The sequence below is a fragment of the Hemiscyllium ocellatum genome, chromosome 8 (genome assembly GCF_020745735.1).
Source record: "Hemiscyllium ocellatum isolate sHemOce1 chromosome 8, sHemOce1.pat.X.cur, whole genome shotgun sequence".
Taxonomy (NCBI): domain Eukaryota; kingdom Metazoa; phylum Chordata; class Chondrichthyes; order Orectolobiformes; family Hemiscylliidae; genus Hemiscyllium; species Hemiscyllium ocellatum.
In genome coordinates, this window is record NC_083408.1 from 48,784,719 (window position 1) to 48,807,233 (window position 22,515).

The 22,515-nt window shown below is 35.3% G+C and overlaps 1 protein-coding gene across 4 annotated transcripts in view; it reads right to left on the reverse strand.

Moving 5' to 3' along the window:
* The window catches only part of cdin1 (CDAN1 interacting nuclease 1), a 159,406-nt gene that overhangs the window by 17,802 nt on the left and 119,089 nt on the right, over nt 1-22,515 (reverse strand). The gene's annotated exons all lie outside the window — the stretch shown is intronic.

The following is a 22,515-nucleotide window of genomic DNA, read 5'->3' on the forward strand; positions in this document are numbered from 1 at the left end:
AGATACACCAAAGTTGCCAATTTTTTTAATCATGTATAATTTACCTGTAAAAGTAGGTTTTCATCACCCACAGGAATTAAATCAAAGTATCATCAGTGCTTTTATGTATAAATCAACATATGACTATCCTCTCAGGCAAATACTCAAACCAACCTCATTTGTCACGTAAGTGAAGCACAGTACTCCAAGACATTCCTTGCGTCAGTTAAATATGTGTATTATAATTGATAAGTTGTATACAATGCTTAAACATTGAAGGGGTAAAACATTTAATGTGTGTGTTTAAGGAGAAAGGGATTTAGTAAAGTTTTAAATGTCTGTTCGACCCGAGAACAGCATATTCTTTGTAGAGAGTGCACAGCAAAAATCAAATGGATAGGTTTACAACTATCTGAACTTGCCTAGTTAGGATTTTGCTTTGTGGGTATCCTCTGCTCTTGTAAGTATTCATACAGATTTTTAACATGCTGTAATTGTTTCAATTTTATAGGATATTTTAGTTCTGTTTCTTTCTAGCATTGATCTGCCGTGGCCTTTCATAACACAGTATTATGATTGTCACAGTACTGTAAAAAATTTACGTTTTTAAAAAGTTTATTCCAAAATAATTAACCGTTGAATATTAGGACATAATATGGTTGGAATATTGTACAAAATAATTTAGGACAAAAATATGATACGGTCTGAAAGGAAAGGTTTGCATAAAGATTATATTCCATTTGTTTATTTTAAGCAGCTAAAAGACATATCAAGGTTCTTAGATTAAACATAAACTACCAAGTTTAATGTTCAGCAGTTGTCCACCTATTAGGGAATCATCATCATAACTTCATTTAAACAAAATTCTTATGGCAATACTAGAAAATCACAATTTATGAAAATTTATTTATAAAATTATTTTCTGAATAGGACATTAAAAAAAGTTACACATCACTTCTTATGTTTCTTTGCAACCCTAGCAATTAGTCCCGCTGTGCAAAACTTGCACAAGTGCAAGATCAGAGTGCCTGGTCAGGGGTGAAGCATTGCACCAAAGTGGAAGCTTTGGAAGTGGGGAAGTCATTATGATGTAACTGACCGATATGAAACTGCTACAATAGTTCAGATATATTGTCAGGTTCCAGCCTCTAGCTGTTGTCTGATAGCCCTAAATACTTGACAAACTGAAGGCCTTTCACTTTGCGTTCAAATTGCCTCATCTCCCTGTCAGAGCGCCATGGGGGACTCCATTAGTTTTCCAACTCCTTTCCCCCCACTGACAGTCATTTAGTTGGCTTCTTGTTGTGAAGGCTGTCCATGTCAAATTATCCAGGCCCCTATTGTCCTTATTACCACTAGAGAAGCCATCATGAGTAATGCTATGGGTCCCTCAGTTGTCACCATTTGTCAGGGGGGAAAAGAGTGTAGTTACATACAACTGACAGGTAATTTCAATGTCTAAAATTACCCCAATTACTCTTGTCATAAACAATTCGATAAATGCATGCCAATAAAAACAGATAAATACACCAAGGTCTTTTTTTATTAATGACTACAGTAATGAGTAAATCATTGATATGATGCTCCTTCTCTTCTAACTATGCTCAGCTGTGTGCTGGCAGTTGGTACCTGGTCAGCACAAATTGTGCCTTCTACTTTCATTATCCCATCAGTGAAAGAGAGTTTGAAAGGCCGTGACAAAATTAATTTAAGGGGAAAAAAATGGAGTGCCTAAAGCAGGTGTTAAGATAAAGATTTTCATTTGCTAGGTCAGTTCTATGCAGAGATGAAAAGAAAACTATGACTACTGCTGGTGAATTTCACAGATGTCAGAAAGATAAGGTCTCTGTGCTTGTATTTCTTTATGTTCGAATACAAGGAAGCTTGCAATAAAGCTAGTGGAGATAAAACAGCCATTAACACTTTGCATGTTTTTGATACACCATCTAACAAATGTATACAATGTGGTGTCATTAAAGTTTACAAAAATAACAATTACATAAATGTCATTCCTCAATACAACCTAATCTTTGATAATAAGTCTGTAAAAAAAATGAATGTAAGTACTGTTATAGCTGGAATTAAATCTTTAAGTTGCATATTTTTAAAAACCCTCTCTATTTGCTGCTGTTTGACTTTTAGTCATGATCGCTGGCATGAATTGCACCCTGTCTCTTTGCTGACCGCAGTATGAAGTGATGGCTGAAAAACCCATCCGAGGGAAGTTGTTACAGGAAATTGCTCTTGGCAACTATTTGTTCAAGAATCAGAATTATTTTTTAAAAAGCTAACACTGGGAATAGGGTGGAAAACAGGACAGGTTTCCTTAATGAGTAATCTATTTTGGTGCATTCCTGTCTGGACATGACAGTTAACCGAGAGCCCTGAAAAACTTGTAATTACCAGCGTTACAGGGCAATTAATGCATATTACACTGCACTACTCATGGCAGCAACTGTCATTTTCTCAATAAAAATGAATAGTCTTCAGCTAAAGGTGACATTAATTGGTCCTTTAATGAGTATGCAGCAAAGCCAAAGCCAAATATGAACAAAACAGCAATTCAATGAGCGACTTCTGGCACTAGAAAATTGCAATAAATGAGACTAATTGCTGTTTAGAAAAAAAACTTTAAAAAGCTATTAAATGCAAGATTTGAATGCTGAAGTCTAAAGAGATGGTTATGATGTTAATCCTGGGTTCTCCGAGCAGACAAAAATATTCAGCAAATTCCAAGCTTCTGACAGCAGGAGATGTTCCACAAATCATGTATGCACACCATATCCATCAAAAGCTATATTTCTGCTTTTATCAGTTTTCAGAATACTTTGGCAATTGCAGAAATCATTGCTCAGTTTCTGGGCTGTCATCTATGTAAATGTGAATACTGTCAATATTTCAGCAAAAAAAGCTTTGCTTCAAAAGGGGTAAGGAAGTACTAATATAGATCACAGTGAACTGTATTAGCATTGCAGAATGCATACAGTAACATAAAGGCATAGTAAAGCTCAAAGAACTAACACTTAGTGTTTTGCCAATGGTAAGTTTGAAAAAGTTGCTATTGACAGTTCATTTGATTAGGTTATCCAAATAAAAATTACATTTCTGAATTATCTTCATTAGTTTTTTTTAAAAGGGGGGATGATTTGTCCATATATAAAGGTTGAATGTTCTCAGTCAAACTGTTATTAAAATAACAACCAATTTTGTGATTTCACACCAGAAACTTTTCAATGGGCTCTCTTATTTCTGTTATTCATAAATAATACATTTTGCTTTCCTGGTCAAAATTCACCGTTCTTAGCAGCATTCATAATTTCATCGTTAAAACTTTTTAAAAAATCTGATATTGTCAGTTGGTATGTATAAACAGTAAAAACAGTTAACAGTGTGCTGTTTCTTAATGTTACTTAAGTTTCAGATAGAAGACACTAGAGTAGCTTTCCCTGCCCTGTACCAAATGTACAGTATTTGGAGAGTACATTTCAATTAGTTCAACCTGCTTCAATGTATCACTAAATTCCTTAACCCTTGACAAAAATATTTAGATTTGTGACAAACAGTACTTGAAACAACAAGATGAAACCCAAGTTTTCAAAATGCTGTGACACCAGGAATAACTGTATTTCCATTTAATTCCTCGATTGTCTTTTTGTCGTCTTTGAATAATCATATCTCACTAGCATACAAATCTATTTTCTTTGTTGTCAGCAATCATTATATCCAAAGCTAACAGATATAAACTGAGTTTATATCTTTAAAAATGAAAGCAGCAATAATAAACTGCTTTCAGCAAACTCTCAATGTATGAAAAAAAAATGCAAAAGTGGATTTCCACACAAATGTCAGCTGTTAACATGCAACTATTTGCAGACAAATACACAAAATTATACTGAAAATACAACAACATCAATGTTTCTTTTTAAATACCCGACTTAACGTCCTAATGGGCCTTTGCCAATATGTCAAATCTTTGATTTTGAGGGCAGGAAAGTTAGCTGCATACTTCAAGATGATGTCTACAGTGTTGATGCTGTATGTTAAACTCAAAGTCATGTTTTTGTCAGCAATGGTTCTTTAACCCAAATTCCTGCTTCACTACCTCTATCCATATCACCTTATATGCCAGTTGATAAAGTAAATGATTTGTCATTATTGAGATGTGCTCAGAAGTTAGTATTTTCACAGATTTTATGTATAAGATTATTGTACTCAGGTAGTAAACTTACTTTATACGATAAGTGTAGAATTTTTAGAATGTGTTGCATCATGTAAAATCATTTGGCCTAGTGATAGGTGATGAGCTTTTTAGAAATGTTCAACCTGGAATGCACATTTCGAAGTATAACAAAGCATGAGATTGATAAATACAACAGGATTATGGCAAGAAAATTGGAGAGTCCAAACCTAAATCCTTCACATTCAAAAAGGAAAAACAAAAAAATGAACTGAAACAAAATCATTAAATGCATGTTAAACTGAAATATTTCAATAGAAACTTTAAATTTAGGTTAAAGAAAATAATGTGTAGATCTCTGCACATTGGCTCGGTGATTTTATATCCTCTTGTCAAACCTCTGCAGTTTTATTTGCAGTGATACATGAATGAGAAGGTTGGAGGTTAAAGTTGATATTCAGGCCAACAGGAAAGCAGACAAACCAGATTCAGGAGGTTACAATGATTAGTACATTAAGACTTGTCCACAACCGTTACTAACTAAGAAAATCCACATTTTGTGCAGTAGGCAATTTATATTATGATACTGAATGATCCAATCGAAAGTTGCAATTAGCTGACCTCTTGTTTCAACAAAAGTCAACTGTTTAACCTTCTGAGCACTAAGATATTTTCATGCTTTTATTTAAAATGACAACTTCTTGACAAGGTAATGAAACAAAACTAGTTGAAGAGGGATGTGGTAAAATATCTGTTCTTTTGTTTATGCTATTTAATCATGCTTGATGGGTGAATTGCTGTTTAGCAGAATACAAAGCACCTTAGTAGATATAAAATTATTTCTCTAAAATAAAATTGAAACAAATTTATTAAAAATGTGTTAAAAGGAAATGACAATTTTTTTTGTTGGTGGAATGGTACCTTTAAGAAAGAAGTTTGTTATATAAAAAAAAGGACAGTCTTGCAAGACCTTGCAGTTTGTGCATTTCACCACGACGACTAACTGGCCAGTGTAATTGATTGCTGTGCACTGAGGTGAAGGCAAACAGTGCTAACAAATCTACACAGGAAAGGACAAGGTTGTGGAAGGGACATCGGGCTCTAAAACAAGAATAAGTCAGGGTTATTTATAAACAACAGACTGTGCTGTCTACAAGCTTGCCAACAGCAATACCATTCAAACCACACCAAAGCAGTTGCCTATCAATTAGTCTGACTTGAAGGTGCTCCATAGCTGAGAGCCATAAAGAAAAAAAAGCACATCTTTGACTTTTCACTGAATAATTTATAAGAAATAAAAACAAAAGGTGTTGCAGATCAGATTTCTATCATTAAGGACTGTAAGAGAGAGATGTCGGGCTATTGTGGAACCACTTGCAGAACTTTAATTCCATACCTATTCTGCAAGATTTTATTCCTTTAACAGGATTCTGGACAAAGTTCAATATAAAGGCATTCCTGGGCTTATCTACAGAACAGAACATGGATTAAACTTTAATTAAATATATTTTACTGTAAAGCCTTCAAAGACCCAAAATGGAGCATCGCATTATATTACTCCTGGCAGTTCTTTGAATCACGCATGAATGCTCATTTTTAACCTTCAGTGTACCATTGAAGGATCATCTGCTGAGAGACTTGCACTTTCTCTCTCCCCTTGCCCTGTAATTAAGGCTTTTAATGCATTTCACTGTCACTTACTACAAAGCTAGCTGTGTGTGTGTACGTAAAATGAACCACTTAAGAGTTTTACTTGAGAATTCTTTAAAAATGTGTTAGAATACCATTTATTTCCTCTTAAAAAAACCCAAGATAATTTAAAATGAAAAGCGGGTGGTTGAGAATTGTTCCTAGGCAAGATTTCATTTTGACTATGCTATATCGTACAAACCAAAACCATCTGAACAGTGTAATAAAAGAAGCAAATTTGCTACCAACTTTTAACTACCCTTTCATGCTTATTTTGTTTACTTCAAACATATCAAATATAGCACGGTTCAAGAAGGTAGCTCTCTACCACCTTCTCAAGGCCAACTAGGGACGGGCAATAAATTCTGGCCAGCCAGTGATGCACACATCCCATAAAATGAATGATTTTTTTTGTTATTTATAAGTCATGTCCTCTTAATATTTAAAATTATGATTTTTGATGCCATGATTATGCTTAACAACCAATGAGTAAGAATGTATTTTCGTATGACCAATGTATTTTATTAAAGATATATTACGTCTCACAACTCAAACGTGGGCAGTTCAATTATTTGAAATTTTTCCAAAATGCAACCACGATTTGACAGACAGACCAGTTTATTTGACTTGGCCTAACTACGAAATACACTGCCTATGAGATGAACTGCTTTAAAAACAATCCTTGTAACAACTAATTAATGGAGAATAGTTTATTTTTGTGCCAAGTTTTACTTTTCTTTGGATAAATCCACAGTACATTATCCCTTTGGAGGACAGCAAGAGCATTTCTGCACCAATACGAGAAATGAAAAGTTCAAATTTTATATGATTGTAATAATTCAAGCAAAGTTTCTTTCCATGTCTACAGTTCTGCTGTGAAGATCCACCATACTTAAAATGTTTAATAGACCATTTTTGTGGATGCTATATTAACCTACATGTCATCAAAAGCTGAAAAGATTTCCATTTCACAAGGCATCACAGTATTTTGTTAAATACTGAAAAGTACATGAAATCAAAATTCACAATCAAGATCTTTAGCTTCATCATAAAATTCTTCATACGTGAAAGGTTTCATGAGGGTTTGCATATGTTTATGTTCCAGTAACAGTGAGAATAATCTGTATGTGACTAATACATTGAGAGCTGTCAGATATTATCCTAAAAATAATTTAAATTCAACACAAAACAAATTTATGCAAGTTAATCACATTTACAGGCATCTTCAGTACATGCCACCAGCAAAACAAATATTTCACTGCACTTTATATTAAATCTTCAACCCCGTCCCCCCCATATAGCAATGTATTAAAAACTTTCCTATAAACACAAGTTTTGCAGGACACACTTCGTTTTTACTGTGTTTTTTTAAAAAAAATACTATTTAAAAAAAACTTGCTTGTTTCTTTTGTGTGGGTATAATTCAATTCATAATCCATCCATATAGCAAAGTCATACTACATTAGTCACTTCCAGACAGAATCCAGCAATGATAAATACTGTTGATCACATCATCAAGTGAAAACTGGAAAGTCACCACTGAAACAAACAGGACACTTTGCACCAATCATAAATTTCAAAAAATTTGACAAAAAAATACATTGTAAGTTAATTCTTCAGTTATCAAAAAGAAAAATGAATCGTGCAATTTGCACTTTCTTGAGTGAGGAACAGTGATACATGGATTCACATATGCAGTGATTTGCTGCCTAACTAAAACAATAAGAATTTCCCAGCTACACTCAATGACATTCCAGCCAGATATATGGACTGAATTGTCTGATTTTGACATACATCCTACTGAAAGTATCTTAATACTCTGTCTATCCTCTTCCAAACACCTACATTCTAAATCAGTCTGAAATCCAAAATGCTACCTCAGAATACTGAGCATATGAAAGGCTTCTGAATCTTACAATATTTGCAAAATGCATTCAGGCAAGGAAAGGCAAAATAATCATAGAATTCACTCAGTAAACTATTAATCCTTCAGTCCATCTTCAATATCAGTCTATTACTGCCAGAAATATTGACGTTCGGTATAAATAATTTCCAACAGGGTTTTAGCAATAATTTTAATAATTTTCAGCACTGAAAAATATTTACTATTCTCAAAGAAACTTATTCAACACAAGCTGTTAGTATTAAGGAAACATGCATTTTCTGGTGTGTACTTTTATTATTTTGCATAGTGTATCTGTTGAGTGTACAGTAAAGGGAAGTACACAATCATCCAAAACATGAAGATGTTCGTTTTTATTCATAATAATTAGTCATAGCATAAAGCTGAAGAAAATGTGCTTATAAACTTCTGAAGAGAAAACAACTCTTCAATTTTTTTTTGCTTGGATTGGATTAGGAACAGGACAGAATCTATGGATCCCTCTGTCCAAGTGACAATTCTTCTCTCTTAGAAACTAGCTTTGGCTATAATTGGGTGCAAAAGTGGCAGGTGCATCAATTACCTGGATAGGGAACATGCAAAATTGGCTCAAAAACAGAATATGCTGAGGGATTCAGCAGGTCTGGCAATATCTGTGGAGACAAAGCAGAGTTAACGTTTCAAGTTCAGTGACCCTTGTTCAGAAGTGGACTCACAATGTTAACTCTGTTTCCTCTCCACAGACGCTGCCAGACCTGCTAAGTTCCTCCACCACTTTTGTTTTTTTTTGTTTCAGACTTCCAACATCCACAGTTCTTTGCTTTATTTTATGCAAAATTAGTATCTCCACTTCATGTGCTTTGAATAGGGAGATTACTCATAAACAACTCACTTGTCTGGAGGAGTGATGGATCAGGAATCTCACCTCCTGACAGCATTTAAAGGAAGGCTGTACCTTTTTTTAAAAAAAAGGGGAGGGACATTGAGGCTGCATCCTCTCACAATTAGGAAACTGTTTGGTGGGAGGCAGCAGAAAAGTTGATAAGATAGTCCACAGTTTTAAACATTGTTTTAGAGGATTTATATAAAAGGTGGTAAGAAATATATTCTTTTCAGCTAATGGGAAGACACATGCGGGACCCCTGTGGGGAGGGCAGGTCAGTGATAAAAGCATTTCACAAAGATTATGGTTGCAATCCTGGTTTTTAAAAAAAAACACTGACCTGACAAGGGCTGTTTAATTTTGCACAATCTCATACTTCGCATTCCCTATTTCATTCTACATTGCCTGTAGCCCCCAGCCCTCACAGTCCTGCCCTCTCCTTCTTCTCAACACATCTGATTACTACAGCACAATTTACCCCAGCTTCTTTTATTGTCAAAATAACATTTAACACCTGCAACTGTCCTCATTACCACACCTGCTCATGCACACCACCGTTTACACAAACCTCAAATGATTTGATCCTGATATGCACATCCTCAAAACTACTGATTAGACTTGAAAACCAAACCACCTTCATTCTTTTAGGAAATGCTGCTACAAAGGCAAAGACAGGAGGCAAAGAGAGGAGGAAGGTTACTGTCTATTCACAAGCATTCATCCTGCAGGATTACTGACTATTTTTCTCTCTTTCCACTGAAATATCAACCTCTCACAGAATGCATGATGAAGTGCTTGTGTTCTGAGTTGTTGCTCAATTCTGAACTATGTTTGTTTCAGGTTCAACAGAACCAGAAAAAGAGGAGGACAGTTCTCTAAAAGAAGCATTGCTTTACATATAAATAGCGAGTACCAACTTGGAGATGGGCACTGTGTACTTTTGAGACATAATTAAATGGATGATCACTCAGAGACCCCCTTTCGGACAAGGACACAAAAAAATTGGTGATAAGATAGTCTAGTAAGAATTTTGCTATAGGGCAAGCTAGATCTTCTGTAAATGGTACAGATGAAGAATTTAAAGGCCCACATGACACATAACAAACAATTATTTGAAGCAGTACCTTATAAGTGCCCTTGTCAACCTGACAACAAGCTTGCACAAAATGGTAAATAGCATGGAGGAGTTGTGTGAGGTCTTGGTACACAACACCAAGTTAATGTGGTTAACCATAGGCAGCTGGTCAGCTCTATGAATGGTGGGATTCAATGATGGAGTTACTGGTGGTGCTCTGGCATTTTATTTTGGTCTGGATTCCAGCATCTTCTCTGGTTTTCAAAGTATGCCAGTGACAGCTCAGTAAAAAGCAACCTTGCCTGAGTCAAAAGACTGTATGGCCAAGACTCACTCCAGAAACTGAGCAGATAATCCATTACAGTATTCTACTGTGGGGAATGCTACACTATTGGAGATGCTAATCTTCAGATCAGTTATTAAACTGAGGCCCAGCATGGACTGAAAAAATCTTATAGATCTATTTCAAATCTTAACAGGGGAGCTCTTGTCCTTAATCAGGTAAAGAAACATTGATGATTTGACTCCTTTCTGTCAGCATTTGTTTTGCTCATTATCACGTTTCTATCATTACTTAGATGAATACACTTCAAATTAAGTTCCTGTAAAACACTTTCAGATGCCCTGGAGTCATGAAAGACATTAAAGTTAGATGAAAGAAATCTTTCAAGAGACTTGGAAAGGGACAAGTCACTCCTGAACTCGTGATCTTGTTGATCCATCTTGCTCCCACATACTGACCAGCTTCAAAAGTCCAATTCCCATTTTCAATGTTTTACTTCTTTATGACCTTGTTCCTCCCTGACTTAGTTCCTCAAATCCTGAACTCTGTTTTTGTGCAGGACAGTGGGATTACTGAGGTTGAGCTCTACAAATGGCATCAAGGGAGAAGTGCGTGCTTTTCATGCCATTACCATTTCATTGCCATCATTCACATAGTAAGGAGATGTCCTTTGTTCCTTGATCTTGAATGTTAAGCTAATGACCTGAATCCGGCAGGCAGTAAGGAAAGTATGCATGACTACTGCACAATGTAGACATTATGACTACTAAATGAAAACTGACTGTTAAACATAATATCTTTCCTGTCTAGATATAATAACAAGGACATTCAAGGAGAGGCATACCGTCCAAATCACAAATAACTTTCATGTGGAGGCTGCAAAACAAGGTACATAACCATTTGATGTTTGTACTTGTGGGAAGCCACCACACTGTGGAAGTTATACTTTCACTTATCAGCATGTGCAACTTTAATACTGCTTGTGTTACTAATACTCACTTATAGGGATCTTTTGTTGTCAGAAGTTTGCTACAATATGAATTTTGTCATTCTTCAAGTAATGGCAAGCTAAACCGCTCATGTGACAATTTAGGAATTGTCCAAATTGTCCTTCCAGCTCAGCGAGTAAACTTACAAACAGAACCTCAACCTGAGCTTCAAATCTTCTCAAAACTCGCTACTTAGGTTTAGATTAAATTCTATCCACTGATCATCGTACCTTCTTCAAACTAATCGTGAAGGTCACCTGGATCAACAGGAAATGCGTAAGTGCAACTTCCAAGTCACTGATGTGAAGATTTTTGAATAAACCTTGACGTTACGAATCTAGCCTCAAATTAAAATGGGGCAGATTTTACAGCATATCAGGTTTGGGCCATGATACAGCACTTTGCTTTATAAACAGTTTTTTTCATACCATCAATTCAGTTATCACTACTGAAACATCACAACAGGTGATTTAAAAAAAAACTTGCTTTAAAAGGTATAGGTCGTAAAGAAGGTATTAAAATAAGATGTGGAGAAGCAGAAGAATTTAAGAAGGAAACTTTGGTCAATGAGGGCAGGTGGCTAAAGGCATGGTTATCGTTTGCTTAGAGATGGGAAAGTTGCACAAAAGTCCAGAGCTTCAGAAACTAAGAAGTGGATGGTGTGAGACAGCGGTTGTATGACTGGAGAAACTTAGAATCGGGGAGGAGCAAGGTCTTAAAAAAGCAAAACAGTGAAGATGAGAATTCTAAATTTGAACTTAGTCAGTGACTGGGAGCAAGGTCAGTCAGCAAAATCACCAGTGTTGCATAGACTTTTGGTCTATCAGCCAAATGACAACTGCAAACAGCCAAATGTCAAGGTGGTTACGCCATGAATAAAGTATTCGGCAGAGGCAAGCAATGAACACAACAGCTATCTGAAAACACAGCTTAAAGTCAAACAGGGATGCCAAGATTGCAAACTGGAGAAAGTGAGGTCTGCAAACACTGGAGATCAAAGTCGAAAAGTGTGGTGCTGGAAAAGCACAGTTGGTCAGGCAGCATCTGAGGAGTAGGAGCTCTTCATCGGGAATAGATGGGTAATCTACATTAAACAATTGTGTTAATTTGTATGCTTGTAACTGTAGCTATGTTTTTGGAAAACATTTTGAAATTTTTCATGACCTTCACTATTCCTTTCAGAAGAGGAAAGATGTGTCTCCAACTTACCTAAGAAATGGCTGATTACACGACATATTCCTTTTTCCACGTTTATTAATTCTGCATACCTTTCTAATTGTATGAGATACTTTGCTTGGCAGAATGTAGAATGAATACTTTTAAGCTAGCAGTTTATCAGGATCACCTCATTTGTACTCTCAATGAGTGGGACCACACTGCTATACATTGCTCCATTTAGGAAGAGATTTTAAAAAAAATCAATTAGCTCACTGCTTGGTAAAGCAGAGAGAGTATGGGGAAAAAAGAATTGCAAACAGTCTGGGTGAACCAGAGACTAAGACAAACATGGAAGGAATCTGTAGGAAGGATACAGAGATCATAGCTGGTGCCAAGGATGATAGTTTCAGCCTTTAGATTAGGTTCAAAAGTCTAGTGGGCTACTTCTGATCCTATACAAATCAATGATTACCTGGATTAAGCTGTGCTTTATTCAAGATGAGAAATCCGATTAGCAGTCTAATGATGAAACAATTGAGAGGTCAAGAATTAGCACAGAAGTGGAGCTAGGCATCATCAATGTACATGCAGAACCACAACCATATGAATGGCATTGTCAAAATAAAGCATGCAGATCATACTGGGGGTGTAATAAAGGAAACATATCTCAGGAACTAAGTGTGGAAGCAGACATGAGAAAGTTGCTCTGGCTTGGTTGGGTAAGTAACAGCCAAGAGGAGAAAAAGAAAAGCCTTGGAGAAGGATGATATGATCAACCATGTCAAAAACTGCAGAAAAGATACTGAAGTACAGGCATCACATCTCACTCTGACTAAAGCCAGCTCAGTTCAGTGACAGTAACATAAAATTAACGGGGGAGATTCAAATATGCAGTTGGATGAAAGACAGGCATGGATTTGTGCAACAGCTTTAAAAAATTCAGAGGAAAAGTACAGGAACACAAGAAATAAGGTGGAATGAACCATTTTGCTCCTCACGTATGTTCTGCACCTTGTTAAGATCACAGTTAATTTGTTTGTGGTCTGAACTCCACTTTGTGCCTGGTCACTAGATCATGTGACTCCCTCATCAATCAAGTATCTAACAAAATCTTTCTTGAATATAGTCAATGACTGTCTCCACAAATCTCTGCGGAAGAAAGTTCCACAGACTAATGACCCTTTTGAGTCAGAGTCGTAGAGATGTACAGCTGGGAACGATCCTTCAGTCCAACTCATCCATGCTGACCAGATATCCCAACCTAATCTTGTCCCATTTGCCAGCACCTGGCCCATATCCCTCCAAACCCTACCTATTCATATACCCACTCAGATACTTTTTAAATGTTGCATTTGTACCAGCCTCCACCACTTCCTCTGGCAGCTCATTCCACACATGCACCATCATCTGCATGAAGAACTTGCACCTTAGGATTCTTTTATATCTTTCCCCTCGCACCCTAAACCTATGCCCTCTACTTCTGGACTCCCCCATCCCAGGGAAAAGACCTTGTCTATTGACCCTATCCATGTCCCTCATGATTTTATAAAACTCTATAAAGGTCACCCATCAGCCTCTGACGCTCTAGAGAAAACAGCCCCAGCCTATTCCACCTCTCCCTAGAGCTCAAATCCTCCAATCCTGGAAACATCCATGGAAATATTTTCTGAACCCTTTCAAGTTTCAGAACATCCTTCCCATAGGAAAGAGACCAGAATTGCATGTAAATATTCCAAAAGTGGCCAAACCAACATATGTGTGGAAAAGAAAATCATTATCTCTTTAAATGGGAAACAATTTTACTACTGGGGGGGGAGGGCCCTCTAGTTCTAGACTCCCCATAAGGAGAAATATCATTTACTAAGTCAATTCAACTCAGGGTCTTGTGTTTCAGCAAAAATCCCTTCTCATCCTTTTCAACTTGAATGGATGGAATCCCAACTTGCTCAAGCATTCCTCCTAACACCCCTATTCCAGAAATCAGTTAAGTTCACTATGTGCAAGTACATCATCCTTACTGAAGTAAAATTATCAAAAATGTACACAGTATTTCAGATGCATTTTTACTAAGGCCTTGTACAGCTGTTGACATAACTTGGAGATTGAGCATGATGTTTAATTTAGTAGGCTTGTGTAATCTTATAAACCAAATGTTAACAGAATGCACAGTACAGTAAATGGTAGATTAATATAGTAGCTAAAGAGAAGTGAGAAATAAAAGGGATTATAAAATAAATTAAAATAATGTGCAACAGAATCCAGGTGGCTGTATGATAATGTGATGCAATTGAACATCTTTGATTTGTGACCAGACTAAGTCACTAAATTGGCTAAATCTTGTTAGCCTAATTTAAGTCAACTCGTTTTTTAAAAGAATGCTTTCATAAGAGGCTTTCATTGATAATTATAACTAATTGCCCCTTGAGGACAGTTTAGAGTCAACTACATTGTTTTGGGTCTGGATCAGATAAGAATAGATTGTTTCCTTCCACAGGAGGGCATCAATGAATCAGATGGGTTTTCACAACAATTGATGGTGGTGACATTGGGAGTAACTTTCGTTCCAGATTTCTTTTGATTCATTCACCGAGTATGCTAATTGAGTTTAAAGGCCAGCTTCAAACGTGTGATGTGAACCCATATTCAGCACGAGTCTGCACCTCTGGATTCTTAGTCCAGTGACATTCATGTAACATCACTAGTCTCATTTGACTGGCTATGAATTATTAATACATACATAAGAATCAAATTTAAAATTTTGCTGAGTGCAGAAATATTTATACACCAAAATTTAAAACATAATAGTAGTTGCTTTATTTAAGAGTCTTTGGGAAAGATTTTAATTTTGCATTGTGTATAAATGCTAATGATATGAAGCATCTGCAATGTTGCACCATGCAGCTTACTAGCAGAATTCTCCTTCATGATTTTAATATTATTTAAAGGTATACTTCATTATTTTGCTTCTATCATACAGTAATCATGTGGAGATATATTTTCTTTAATGATTTATTATGTGTGCTGAAATATTTTCCCAGTACTTGAAGAGTTAGCATTCTTCTGAATTTACAGGCACTTCAGTTGGGTTTAATGTACTCCAAGTGATAAAATATCACACATCTGAATGCAGGAGATCAAAGTAAAATAACTTATTTTGTGCTAATAAAACAGCAAACAGCAAAATGTCACAATTTTCACATTTCTGATGTGATATAGAAACATAAAGAAATGTCTCTGATATTTAAAAAAGGTTTACTTGGTGTCTCTGGATCACTTGGGTGTATGCAAATCTTGATCTTAAGTTGAATTTTGCAGCACAAACATACAAACTTAGTTAGGGGAAAAGCAACATTGACAATTATGAAGGTACTAAGTTATTTTAGCTGGTTCACAAAGTGTCTGCATGCAAAAAACTTTGAACTTTGAGATTTATTCTCATCATACTCCCTTTGGGCCCTTTACCTCAGAAATGTAAATTAATACCCACTTAAGATTAAATGTTCACATTTGTATTTATCAGAAATCAAAATTTTAATATTTGCTTGTTTTGTTCACTGTCCTTTAGAAAATAAATGGAAAAATCTAATATCTAATGCAGTCACTGATAGTTAATTGATCATTATTTTCTTTTGGGAATAATCTGGATGCCAGATTATACAGGCAACATTTTTCTTTGAAGGACACAACTTTTAAAATTCATTTTGCTGTGGCCAGTTTTACTTTGAGTTTTCTACTATACATATTAGCTAGCTAGCACTCGTTTATTTCTCAGTTAGATAGTTTAGATAGCACTATAATTAAAAGCTTTTATTCACACATATTCCAAATTGCTCCCAAGTGAATACATTATGATCCAATTGGCAACTCAGTTTCAGTAAAACTAAATTACAAATACCTGAAAGTATTTGCAAAACACAGTCATTTTCTTGAGAAGATCAAGATACCATATGACAACATAAATACTCTTGGTATGACTTGTGAAAAATTACATCTAATAGCTTATAGCTAATTTCACTAAATCAAAAACATTTAGAATTAATTTATAATGCTCCATAACAACAGTTAATGATGCTTTAAATTTATCAATGATGCGCTGTTTAAAACTTTTAACTGTGAATCGCTTTAAACGAAACCATACAAAATTTGCTGGAGTAATATAATCCCTGTGAAAATTACCATTACCAAACAAGAGCAATTTGAAATGAGAAGTAAGAAGGTCAACGCTGAACCATTTTGACAATTCCAAGTGGTCAATGATTATAACATACGACATTAGAAACTTTAACCTACCCACATATGAGTGATAAATGAGGCATTTTGTGCCATTACATTCCCATAAATCACTTCAGTCAACTGCTGACGGCTTTTATCAGATATAACCTTTTCAAGCTTCTATTTGACTGCTAACATTTTCAACTTTGACACATGTGCAGTTTACAAATTCCGCAGCTGATTAACTCTGGACAGCAAGTGACTGCTTCAAGGTGGTTAGAACTTCATATTCTCAAACAACTCTAAACAGATATAAATACTTCCAAAATCCTCTCTATAAATTCCTGTGTACAGTCTTTAAAATTATTCAACAAATTTACTTTCTGCAATACATAATATCAGCCAGTCTTCATAATGTTCAATACGCTGTGGAGATTTTGATCTTAGTCATGTGTATACTGTAAGTCTAGTACTTCAGATGGCATTAGTTTTGATAAGGGCTAACTAGACATCAAAACTTAGTAACGAAACCGGAGCTGACATACAGACAAAAGATGTAGGAAGGTCAGCGCAGACACTATTGCAACTGATAATCTCTTTATCATAGAAACCGCATATTCAAAAATTGTTGCATAGGAAACATCTCCCTATAGCATTAGTTTTCAGATCTCTTTCCCTTGACATTTTTTGACATGCAACCCATGAGGAATTCACAAGTTCTTTATTTGAATAAAAATACAACATATCAAAGGAGCTGCAGAGTAATAATTTGACAATTGAGATATAAATACTGGGCTCTGAAGTATTTGTCTCTGGCTAAAGATATATTTATTATCTAAAACAAAGGAAGCAATTTTCAGGGCAACATCAAAATGTATCAGTAAGGACTCAAATAATCACAGGCCAAAGAAGATAATCAAATAGTCACTACATACAATAGTATGCTCTGTTTAACAGTACAGAAAGAACAACAGCAATGAACAATCTCTCATGAAAATCCATGGTATGTCTATTAATGCACTTAAGATTTGGCTGTATGTAAAGGAAACTTTTATACAACTCAGATAGTTACAAAGATAGATAACTCAATTAGTAGAACATGTTTCAAAATATTTGGATGTGAAAAAGGAAATGAAAAAAGATTGATGGCTGAGAAAGTTCACTGATTCCCCTGCCATAATATTCATGCAATGGACCCGACAGCATTTTTGTACTGTCTTCACAAGCAAAGCTTCATTACCCATCACTCCACCGATTTTTTTTATTATGAGGTTACCAGTTTGCCAAACTATTGTTTCAATGATGAATGCTTGTAGGCGATTGTGCTGTAGCATTAAGAAAATGAAGTGATTTTTTTTCATACTCAGCAATCATCAACATTTTTATTTTACAGCTATTTTACGATTAAATCAATCAATTAACCATATAAAGGACAGTACCAGAATATGTTCAATTTCCAGATCGAGGAGATAAACAAGGAAATAGTGTTTCAGTTTATCCCATTCTAATCTTGATAGTTTTATTTGACTCATTAACTTGCTCTTTCTGTTTTGCAGAAATTTATATTTGATGCCACAAACCATTCTCATAATTCCTTTACAATGCAGCTTTGGAAAATCCTGCAAAACATTTGCTGTATAAGTTCTTTCTGCAGCTCTTCAAACATTACAATAGCAAATAGTTTTAAATTTTATACTCTGATGGAGGATGAGAATTATTTCTCAAAATGACGGTTCCAATGTAATGATTTATGAAGTACTGGTAAGATTTTCTTTTCCAAAGTATGCGGAACAGAATTACTAATTTGATGTCTGAAACATTTACATTGCATCATCACAAAGCATTTTTATGTATATATAAAATTATTAACATAAATTTCAGCTAATAGCATGATGTATTGCCAATTTTTCAGTTAATAGAAATTTTGGGAAGGACTGAAGACAATGGCTTCAGTGTTTCAAAAGTATAGTTGAAGAAATTTTAACTCATCTAATACTGGATACTGGAGGAAGTGATGACATATGAGAGGAGTGAAAAGGAGGAGAGGTGGTGAGGTATGCCTGGGTGTCATCAGCATACAATGGAATTTGAAGTAATGCTTTCAGATTATGTTGCTGACAGTCAATGTGTAGAAAAGAAATAGGAAGGGACCAAGGATGATCAATGGAGGCCTCCACAGATAATGGTTCTAGAATGGTGGCAGAAGCTATTTCAGCTGGTTACAACTGAATGGATAGGACTGGAATCAAGTAAGGATAGATTTGTCTCAAGAAGAGGCGCGAGAAGATGACGGTTTGGTCATCCGTCAAAATCTGCAAACAGGTCAAAATTTTGAGGAAAAATTTTATCATGATCACAGTCACACAGCGTCATTGATAATGATGTGGTCTTTGATTAGGTCTGTTTCAGTATTTTGTAAATTTACAGAAACCTGTTCGAAAAAACCCTAGCTAAGAATTGAGAGAAAATTGGTCACAGATTTAGAAGATGACATATTCAAGAACTGTGGAAAGGAAATAAACCAAGGAAAGGCAAGAAATGGGGTAGCTCAGAATGCAATGCTAATAACAAAACTAAAATAAGGAAGTAATGGTCCTAGATGATAAACAGTGTTAAAGCTGGGGAAGACTGGAGGATGATTCCATGACTTATTGTTTGCAATGTCATACGTTGGTGATCTTAAGGTTCAGTATTATAATGGTTATTTAGAATGGTTACCCAAAACTTTACATGATATTGTAAACATCTTATGTTCTCAGCATACTTTTATACATATGAGCCTCAGGGTTTTAAGTATTAGAGCAAATAATATCAATCCAATCAGGAGAAAAGGATTATGTCATTTTTTACTTCCAGAACTTAACCTAACATCATGTCTGTATGAAATGATGCAGTGTAGCAAGCCCCAAGGAGCAGTCTTTTACTGTTCCTGAAGAAATGTGATTTCAACAATAAAGAATGCATTCAAAATGTCAGATGTAAATGTCAATTAAAAATTACATATAGGTCTGAATCGCAAGGTCTGGAGGTTGACATTCTTTGACATAGCAGAGTGTCTGTGACCAGGCCTTTGGCAAACTCAACAGGATCTATGCTGTCAGCTCATATAGTACAGAAACTCAGACGCTTGTCTAATCTGAATGAAAAATAACATGAAAATTGGAGCTGAAGCCTTGCAGTAATGCTGATGGACGCTGAAGGCGTTTTCTGTACCACATGACAGCTTCAACCAAACGAGACTGCATGCAAACAGTGAAACTACAGCTCAGTGCAAGCAGAGTGGGAAATAAATAAACCAAATAGACTAAATGCAATTAATGTTGTCAATATGATATTGGAGAGAGTAGAAATCACACTTTTTTCTGGACATATAAATGTGTACATCTAGTTAAACAAGTACAACATTTACTACAACTTGTGTGTCTGTCTATCAATATTGTAGTTACATACGCCCATATTTCACAGGGTCAGAGTTAAAATAAAATTTTTAAAAGTGTTCTGATCACAGAATTGAGCATTCAGCAGAATTCATTATTTAAGATAATCATCATTACATTAATTATTTTTGTTGGGCAACTGATAAGGAAACAGCTTCTAAATCAGTATAATAGCTTTCCATATTCAATATTTGAATTAGTAAACTTTTTTTGACTAATACATTCTACTGCAAAGCTCCAACAAATTTACTTTGAGAATATGATCACTTGAAACCTGGCGGCCCTTTTAGTTCAGAGTAACATAATGCACCTCCCTTACTGCACTTCAAATTCTCCCAAGAGGTTACATAAAAAACAAATATAAAATGTCTCTGACTTACAATGGGTGAGCCTTGGAAATCTGCTTTTATTCCCATGCATTTGACTCCGAGAAACTGGAGGCAAAGAAAGAAACTGGAGGCAAAGCTTAAGCAGAAATTAATACGATAATGACAAATAATAGGAATAACCTCATGGCGTCGGAATGTTTATCACATCATCCAACTATTTCCTGCTGTATGATTGCAAGCAACAGAAACATTCTTAAGAAAAGACATCTTTGAAATGTGTGTCTACATGTCTTCTTGTGCTGACTGAACATTTATCATGCATTCACCAATTCCGATTGAAAATTAATAGTACTGCGATTGGTTTTTTCACCCTGCCTGCCAATAATGCAGCCTTGGCCTGACCTACAGTCCCATGGTGCTATTCTAAGGTCAGACACTGCCAGCATTACACCAGTGTGTCAAAATATGTCAACAAACCATCCGCACTACAAGAAGAAGAATGACCTTTTATTTCTTCATGTATGGAGTGCCGATAAAGCCAACAGAGGCTAGGTATGCATGAGCAGTTTTTCAAGCAGCTTGACACTCATAACCTTCCCAAGTGAATTTGCCAAACCACAAATGTACAAAACCACTACTCCAACTTTCCATAAAGTTACCACATCTTTTATAGACATGCAATATTCCAAAACACACTCAATTTGGCACATTTGGATCTGAGCCAATTTAATATAAAATCAGAGGTTACCTTAATCAATTTGTCTCCATATCCACTATTCTAACCATTGTGTGCAAGTTCCAATCTTCAGGAGTGTCACTTCTTACATTTGCATAAATATGATTTGTGACGCATGCAGTTAATTGTAAGATAAATGTACCATGATTATTTCTATGAAATTATGGATGGAATAACATTTTTGCCTTTGTGCCAAAATAATTTTACAGCGGTCTTAATGCCAAACTGAAGAGATGTTTTACAGTTCTTGGGAACAGCTTGAGGCACAATTTCTTTAAAAGGAAGGTAAAACTGCATATTAACCCTTAAAGCAAAACAATTTTTTTTGAAAAGTACTCTTATGAAGACTCAGGAAATCACTGGCATGACCAATAGAAAAGCATTGTCTTCACTTGAACTGACAATAATGTAAAAGGGTTTCAGCACAACATTAAATCTTAGTTAATTTCAGAAATTGTATTAGTATTCAAGACCCAGAATCTATGTAGTTGTTTGTAATATGCCATGTACTCTGTCAAACAACAACCTGATAGCCAAATCCTCAAATGAAAACAACAATAAGCAGAAAATAAGGGGGAGCAATTTATTGAAGAGCAACACCAAAATTGCTGGAATTTTATGTAGACTTGTTTGTGACATTACAGAGGAAATGACATAAAAATATTGGTTGAAGGGAACATTCCTTTTAAGCAAAATTATACATATCTCAACAAAATTAATAAGTTTCTTTTCTTAATGTAACATACTAACATCTAACCTAAGCAAACGTTATTATGTGCTTGAATGGTTTTAGACCAAATTCCCTTCACATAGGAAACTCTTTGACCAATAAGGTATGAGAATGGTAGATTAATGAATTGTTTAACATTAAAGTCAGGAAAATAAAAATCGAATCAAGATGAATTCCGAAATCCAATGCAAATTATTTTTCTAGCAGAAAGGACTATTATTTTTCCACTTTGCATGACAAGTTGTCAGTTTTTACATCTAATATATAATGTCTGTATGATTCAGTACCAGAATTTGAAAGACATATCAGGGAATCTCAGTTAGCAGGGGTGGGTGGGGGAGAAGGTGAAGCGAAGAACATAAAGACCACAGTAGTGAGGATATTATTTTAATAAATTATGCTCTACATATTAATGAATTTTTGCTTTCATAAACTGCCAAAACAACTCTGAGGACAATTCATGTTTGCATGAACTAAAATGAATCATTTTACTTAAAGTAATCAAAGTGAGGCTAGATTAGGTTGGGATACGTGGTTGGCATGGACAAGTTGGACCGAAGGGTCTGTTTCCATGCTGTACATCTCGATGACTCATGGAACAATAATCATGAACAAGCAAGGATGGCACAAAAATACTAAATAAAAATATATTAACATGTTTTACAAGGTAATTGTTGAAACTTGTAATCATAATACTGGCAACTGGGACTAGATTAGGTGAGGATATCTGGTCAGTATGGATGAGTTGGACCGAAGTACTTCCCTATGACTCTGAGTCACGTCAAGTAACATCTGTCATAATCCATACCTTTTGCAAGTAATAATTATCCTTATTCATCAAGTAAGTAATTTTACAAATACCATGAATAAAGCCTTTTGGTAAAGTTGATTAAGATTTTTGTTCCTATGCGTTTTACCAGGCAGGATGCTTTTCTACCTTTCTTTCACACTGCATA